We start from the raw sequence: 8,450 nt of genomic DNA on the forward strand, positions 1-8,450 counted from the left end.
AATCAACCAGAAAATGAAGAAACAGAACGTGAAGCTAGTAATAATGAGAATCAATTAGAAGATCAAACAGAAATAGACAACTTGCAAGAAAATTACAACGAAAGAAGAGAAGTAGAAACAAGAGAAAAGCGAAAACCTGGAAGACCAAGATTTCTTTATACAGGAAAGAAAGGAAGACCTAAGAAATTATACGTACAAGCATGTGAAGAAGAAATAACAGAGAAAGAAGGTTCAAGAACAAATGAAATTACTGAAGAAGATCCAAAAACAATTAAAGAAGCATTTTTACGACAAGAATCCGAAGAATGGAGAGAAGCAATGAAAAATGAATTTAATTCTCTAAAGAAAAATAAAACATGGGAAATAGTTGATCGCCCAAGTGATCGAAAAGTAATAGGCTGTAAATGGGTTCTGAAAACAAAATTTAATTCGGATGGTACGATCGCTCGTCGAAAAGCGAGATTAGTTGCAAAAGGTTATGCCCAATTGCCAGGAATAGATTTCCAAGAAACTTTTGCACCTGTTTCAAGATTATGTTCTGTAAGACTAATAATGGCCATCGCAGCACAATACAATTTAATAGTTCATCAGTTGGATTTTGTAACAGCATACCTGAATGGGGATATCGATGAGGAAATTTACATGGAATTACCTGAAGGAATAAATGAAATTGGAGAAGAAGTCGTGTTCAAAAACAAAGTTTGTTTATTGAAAAAGGCATTATATGGATTGAAGCAGTCAGGTCGTCAATGGTACAAAAAATTAGATGAGAACCTACAGAAGTTGAATTTAAGACCCCTCAGCACAGACAAATGCATCTATATGAGAAAAACAAGAAGAGGAAAAGAAGAAAACATGGTTTTAATAGCAGTGTATGTAGATGATATAATAATAGCGTCTAACAGCATGGAAGAAATTAATAATCTGAAAGAAAATCTTGCGAAAATTTTCCAGATGAAAGATATGGGACAGATTAAATATTGTTTGGGAATTGAATTTAACGTAAAGAAAAACAAAGTTACTATGAGTCAGAAGAAGTATGTTGATGATTTATTAAAGCGTTTTGGAATGGAAAATTCAAAAGAAGTTTCAACTCCCATGGACCCAAATGTTAAACTGTCAAAAGAAATGTGTCCAAAAACGGAAAAAGAAAAAGAAGAGATGACAAGGTGTCCATATCAGAATTTAATTGGTTCCCTCATGTATTTATCAGTTTCAACAAGGCCAGATATTTCATATGCCGTAAGCTGTTTAAGTCAATATAATACGTGTTTTGGAAAGGAACACTGGATTGCTGCGAAAAGAGTACTACGATATTTAAAAGGAACTAGGGACTACGGATTAGTTTACGAAAAAAATGTTGAAGATATAATTGGTTTTGCAGATGCTGACTGGGGAGCGAATCCTGATGACAGAAAATCTTACACAGGATATATTTTTATTTTTGCAAATTGTTCTGTCAGCTGGGAAGCAAGAAAGCAACAAACAGTAGCACTCTCAAGTACAGAAGCAGAATATATGGCTTTATCCGATGCAACAAAAGAAGCCATCTATTTACGACGATTTTTAAAGGAGGTGTTGGACATAGATAAACAAATTCAAATAATGAACGATAATCAAGGTGCAAGGAGCCTCGCACAAAACCCAATTCAACATTCCAGAACCAAGCACATAGATATCAGGCATCATTTTATACGAGAAATATTGCAAAGAAAAGAAATAGAAATTAAATACATACAAACGGGTGAAATGGTCGCCGATTTTTTAACGAAGCCCCTATCAAAATTCAAACATAACTATTGCTTAGAAAATTCCGGCATTAAGAATATAGAATAAAGAAAAAATAAATTTAAGAGGGGCTGTTGTAATATTAAATTTATATTTGATATTAATTAGTGAGCAGTTGTTATAAAAACAAATGAATGTTATAAATAGTTTTGAATAAAAATAATATAAACAAGAAGTCTGTCAATAGTTTATTGAATTAAAAGGATTCTTCTAATAATACTACATCTGTTAATAAGCTTTTTAGTAGGAATTTTTAAGTGAAATTTGGCAGGATTAGATTAATATCTTATAAATCAATTTCAGTTTAGCTCATGGTACAAAACAAAATAATAACGGAATTAGAGAAAAAAAAATCTTAAATTTACCACGTGGCTTGCCAAGTAGGCTGACGTAATGTTAACTCAACAAACGTCAAACAGTAATAATTTTCAATGGACACCTTTTCAAATAAAGAAATTATTGAATGGGATAGATTTTGAAAAATGTGCAGTTCTATTTCATAAACATAAAACATAGGAAATCATAATTAGGTACAATAAAATAAATAAAATTCTACTTCAACAATTTTAAACTACTTTAATTATTATTATTTTTGAATTTTGACTTCATAAGTTGTTCAAACTGTCTTCCATAGGCTGCAAGACACTGACCAAGACGATAATAAAAATTTCGTCGAACATTTTGTGGTTATAAAACCTTCTGGGCAAGAAATAATGTAACCAAATTTAATGTGCTTTTTTTAAATCAATTCCGTAATTATGTATTTTATTCTGTAGTATAAAATAAACTGAAATTGATTTATAAAATACTAATCTAATATTCTGCCAAATTTCACTTAACAATTCATGCTAAAAAGCTTATTAACATGATTCAAAATTGTTATCATGTAAATCCCTATGGCTAGCGTTAAAAAAAGGCACCGTATAACGGATACATTCAAAATTTGATAAGTTTTCATAGCTGGACCAGATACCCCGTATATTCCAGCTTTTCAATGTGAATATTGCTACATTTAAGATTCAAGAAATATTTTACTCAACGGCTTATCACATTATCAAACTGTGATTAATGCAGACCGAGATATATTTTTGACACTTCTCTTATTTCTCGAATATAGTCGTAGAATTAGATATGGATGCAGCAGAAAAATTGATAGCATTATAAGGAAATCGTTTTTGAAAAAGTGCAGAATAATAGGTAGGAACGAAAAAATTAAAATTACCGGAAAATATTTCTTTTGAAAACGTACAATTTACTTTCCCGAGTTCTTTTCAATAAGTTCAACAGGAAGAAACATATTTCAATATTTCAAATTTTTGGTGTTGATTTCTGAGCTGTTTGAATAATCCTTAAATTTGATTGAATGAATATTTCTAAATTCTTGAAACAATCATGATAATTATATTACTGACAGACATTATTGCGACAAGCAAAACTAAGTATTAATATGTAGTTCCTTGTATTTTAATTTAATTAGACAAATTATATCTTTCAGATGATATTGAAACTTGATCTATTTTCCTGGGCTGCCTCTAATCTTTCCCTTAGAAGGAATGAAAGACCAGCAGCATCTAAGATTCTTACAGAAACTTAAAATGTATACCGAAAAGAAAAGGGAACCTAAGATACTACGTTGCGCTAGGCTTCTGTTAATAACATACATAGTTCTAAATACACACTTGAATTTTTTAGTTGTGGTAATATGACTAAACTATCAAATATTTTATCACATTCTAGTACACAGTAAGATATCTTCCGTAAGTTGTAAAAAGCGTTACATGATGATGAGTATCATGTCAAGATTTAATAGATGACAACAAGCAAAATAGAAGCAATACAATTTTTGCTACATTATGAAATGAATGATGTAAATGTAGTAAAATTTAATAAACAAGTAATAATTAAATGTACATATACATACAGTGCCTTTTTTTTAACGCTGGCCATAGGGATTTACATGCTAAAAAGTTTAGGGTCTGTTAATGGGCTTTTTAGTAGGAATTTTTAAGTGAAATTTGGTAAGATATTAGATTAGTATTTTATAAATCAATTTCAGTTCGTACAAAACAAAATAATCACGGAATTAGAGCAAAAATAATTTATTAAATTTACCAAGTGGCTTGCCAAGTAGGCTGAAGTAATGAATGTAAACTCAACAAACGTCAAACAGTAACAATTTTCAATGGACTCAAATAAAGAAATTATTGAATAGGATAGACTTTGAAAAATGTGCAGTTTTATTTCATAACATAAAACGTAGGAAATCATAATTACATCAAAATAAATAAAATTCAACTTCCACAATGTTAAACTACTTTAATTATTTTTGAATTTTCATTTCATAAATTGTTCAAACTGTCTTCCATAGGATGCAAGACACTAACCAAGACGATCATAAAAATTTTGTCGAACATTGTTTAACTATTGTAACTGTTTAACGATTATAAAACCTTCTGGGCAAGAAATAATGTAATAAATTAAAAACACTTTTTTTTTTAATTAATTCCGTAATTATTTTATTCTGCAGTATGAAATAAACTTAAATAGATTTATAAAATGCTAATGTAATATTCTGCTAAATTTCACTTTAAAATTCTTGCTAAAAAGCTTATTAACACGATCCAAAGTTTTTGTCATGTAAATCCCTATGGCCAGCGTTAAAAAAAAGGCACTGTATAAATCATAAACAATGCACTTCTTTAAGTGGAGTTACATAAGGCAGAGCGCCTAAAATACTTGCAGCATTTCCACTCCACGTTGAATTGCCTATGAGATTCTTTGGTAGAAGAAAAATTTTGCTCTAGAATTTGAAAAAGCCATTTTTCAAAAATATTAAACTATAATCTTGGCTATTTGTTCAGAAAATTTACAAAGTTAGTAGTAAACATATTTTCATAACAATTTAAATAATATTAAGTATTGAGAATGGTAAGGATCGAAGACAATTGTTTGCAGGAGGAACGCAACGATGACTTCAATTATTGTCTAAGATCGGTACATTGTCCTTAACGTTTTTTGCGCGATTGAGTATTTATTACAAAGCATTCATATCTAGAATAGGCAATGCGATATGTGTTATACTTCACATCATGTTGCCATAATGTCGATTTTTGTATTGCGTTTCTATAGCAATCTGCAGTTTTTTGTGAAAAAAATATTATAATATACTATAATTGGTTAATTTTGAATAAATTTGCTTACCGTTCTAGAACACCAAAATTACTTACCGTCGAGTTTATTGTTAGCAACGAGTAAACGGAACTTACCGTCTTGGCAACAGACATGGTGAACAAGCAAATAGAGTAAAATCGCCCAAAAAAAATATAATTTTATTTTAAATAAATAAACTAAACCATTCTATATATTAGACAAAGTTAGTTAAAGTAGCTCTGAATATGTATTAAGTAGAAAATATTTACTGTTACAGTTGTAAGTACATACATATTGACATGTGTCCTACATTTAGAAACGTCATGGTCATTTTACATTACACATAAATTGACATAAATATAATATCGTCATTCAGAAATTGCTGATACTCAATTACTTTTCCACAATTTAATTTTTCTTCTAAACATGATTGAGAGTTATTAATAATTAATAATTAAAATGAAATACAATAATTTAAATCAAAATCTTGTTTTTATTGACTGAAAATAAAAATTGATTTATTATTTCTTTTAACAGAATGGCAAAACAAATTAAGTTGCTCTCCACTAAAATATTTTTAAGGTATTTTATTATAATATGTATTATGTGGAACCTTCACATATTTTTCTTTGCATTTTATGAAAATATAAAATATAAATATATATTTTAAACTAAAGTTAGTCATTAACAACTTCAGTATAACAATTTTGGTGTAAGAAAGATTGTGGCTAACCGGAATCTTGCCTCCTGATTATTAGTACTCATTGCAATATCGTCGTAGCCGGTTAATTATATGCAATTAGTTAGAAACTTAATGAAAATTTCCTCGCAATTACGTTTTTTTCTTAACAGAGCAGTGGTTTCATTTTTGCATTTTCTGCATATAAAATCTCATGCCTACATTGTTACCTTTTTTCCTCAGGTAAAACCATGTAATTTATAAAGGTAAAACAAGCTATTAGTTATAATTATATTGCATGCATATTTGATCAAGATAGAATGTAGTTTGAAATTTTGTTGCTTAGTAAGTTATAGCATCAGATTAGTAACTGATTTGCATTTCTGAATCGCTACCTCGTTCTAGACGCTGACATCACGCAACTCAGGTAAAACTATGATAAACTTATGTTTATGCATCTTTTGAAATATACGCCACAATCCGGGCCAATATTTCACTAAACCTTTGGTGACTGTAATTTGTAAATCGATGACTTTTATTGATGGTACCGTGTTTTGGCTGCGTGTACCACCGTATTATCTGCGGATTCGTGATTGCTTTATTACTTCGACAGTCCATTTCGGAATCACGTTCATCGATAAACCACAAAACTAGAACCTATTTCCAAGTTCAGGTATATTACAATAAAATAAAAATTAAACATTTCATTTAATTGTAAATCGTTAATTAAATCACAAAATAGTATAATACGGCAACTCAACCACTAAGCAAGCACTAGCTTCATTGAATCTGTGAAGTTAAGCAACGTCGAGGGTGATCAGTGCTTGGATGGGTGGCCCCCGGATAAACCGCGTTCTCTTTTGGCTTCAACAATACTTCACAGCTTCATTACTTGGACATAAAATGGTACTATAAAAAAAAACGAATTCTTCCGAAGAAATTGTCATTACGCTTTTTGCTCAGTTGAGTAAACTTAAATGAAGGTTAACTTAGACACTATTATCATTGCTTATGACATCATGCAATCAAGCAACCCTTGGCTATCGGAGCAATTTACAAGGGTTCACCGTACAAGCCTCGTCGATTTCCCACAAGCAAAAAGCTCCTACTTCGAATTAGACCGGCTCTGTCTTTTATGCAGGACGGATATTTCTGATAATGGATCACTTTCGTTAACACAGCCTATTGTTGTTTGAATGGAGGAGCATAATAAATATGATAAATGGCTCGCTGGAGGTCGCTACTGTCGCATTAACTAGTTTTAAAATCTGTCCCGGACGTTTCTGGGCACATTAATATCATATACGCGATTAGCCGTGAATGGAAGCAACCTCTTTTAATGCGGATTCAAATATGGATGCCGAATATTGGAGAAGTGGAGGACCTGGGTCCTCTCTTGCATCAAAACTGGCTTCCGGTTCGAGTGCAACTGACAGAAGGTCCGATAGGCACGCCCAGTTGTAAAAATATTATATTAATGTGTTAATAATGGTCCCAAGAGAATAATAATGTGTGATTTTAAAAAGGGAATCAGATAACCGGATGATCGATCTGCGGCCATTGTTCTGGCGGCTTTCGGCGCCCCTACCTGGCCAGGTTCGCCGTAATTGACCCCAAATTCAGGTGTAGGCCGTGTCCCCATAAAAACTCGACCGACTTAACTCTTACAATCTATTACAAGCACGTAAAGTGATAATGAAGCGAGACGCTTAATATTTCAGAGGACAGCTGTGGAAAATTGTGTCTCACTAATACATTTTCTTAAAAGTCGTTATTTAAGACGAGTGCTGTATTAATTAAACAGAATCTAAAATGTAAATACTCCTAAACAGCTGAAGCGTGACCAAAATGCAAAACGTAGAATTTCAATTTACTGCAATATAAATTTCATTTATGTAATTATTTTCTGTAAATAATGCCCTCGGAACAAAATTAATCACGCCAAAATTCTCTAAACTCAACCAAGAGCTCTAGAACACTGTAGATTCCGATCGGCGATTAATAGTAGTGGTTTGGACTTGATTTAATAAAACAATTACAGAAGTGTTCAAGTTTTTCGATTTAATTTAATCCGGGGGGAGCTAATTGATTCCGGATTCGGTCGGATGCAAGTGTAAGGCACAGTTTAGGGACAAATAATATAAGACCACAATCTTGTGTGCACTTGCCGGCACCCCTCGTTCTACCAACTTTTGACTTCATAAATATGGTATAAAGTTCTACAAGTTTGCCCAAACTCTTGATGATTATTTTAATGCATTCGCCACATGGTGCCACCTTCTCAAGCTCGTTGATAATCACGACGGAGACGTTTTCTAATAGGGCGTGCCACAAATAAATTCCAACACCTAGTACGATCAACCAATTACTACGCTTTTTATAAGTACTTCTCCACTCTTAACAGGTTTGTGATAGATTAGTCTGTCTTTACGAGCTTTCCAATCAACACAATATTTTGAAATTGCCGCCAATTTGAAAGAAGCAATACAATACCTCCGTTCGCGACACAGGCGCAGATCACCCATTGTAATATTTTTCTCTACCTAGCTAATTTCCTTCAAATTTCATCTGGATTCGGTTTTAAATCATTCTTAATTAGTAGACTAAAATATACACGTAATCTAGCAAAAACTCATATAAGTAAATTTCCACAAAAGGGTGTTGACTTCACCAATGTGGAACCCTTTCGTCCAGAACTTTGATTTTTTGTGTTGTCACGGATAATTTCTTTACGACTTGTTTCTGCATGATTGAATAATAAACAGGGTGGTAAAATTGTGGGCGATTATCTTAAGCTTGCATTTATAATGCATGTATGAGAAAACAATTTCGT

Source organism: Tenebrio molitor, chromosome 1, assembly GCF_963966145.1.
Source record: "Tenebrio molitor chromosome 1, icTenMoli1.1, whole genome shotgun sequence".
Lineage (NCBI taxonomy): Eukaryota > Metazoa > Arthropoda > Insecta > Coleoptera > Tenebrionidae > Tenebrio > Tenebrio molitor.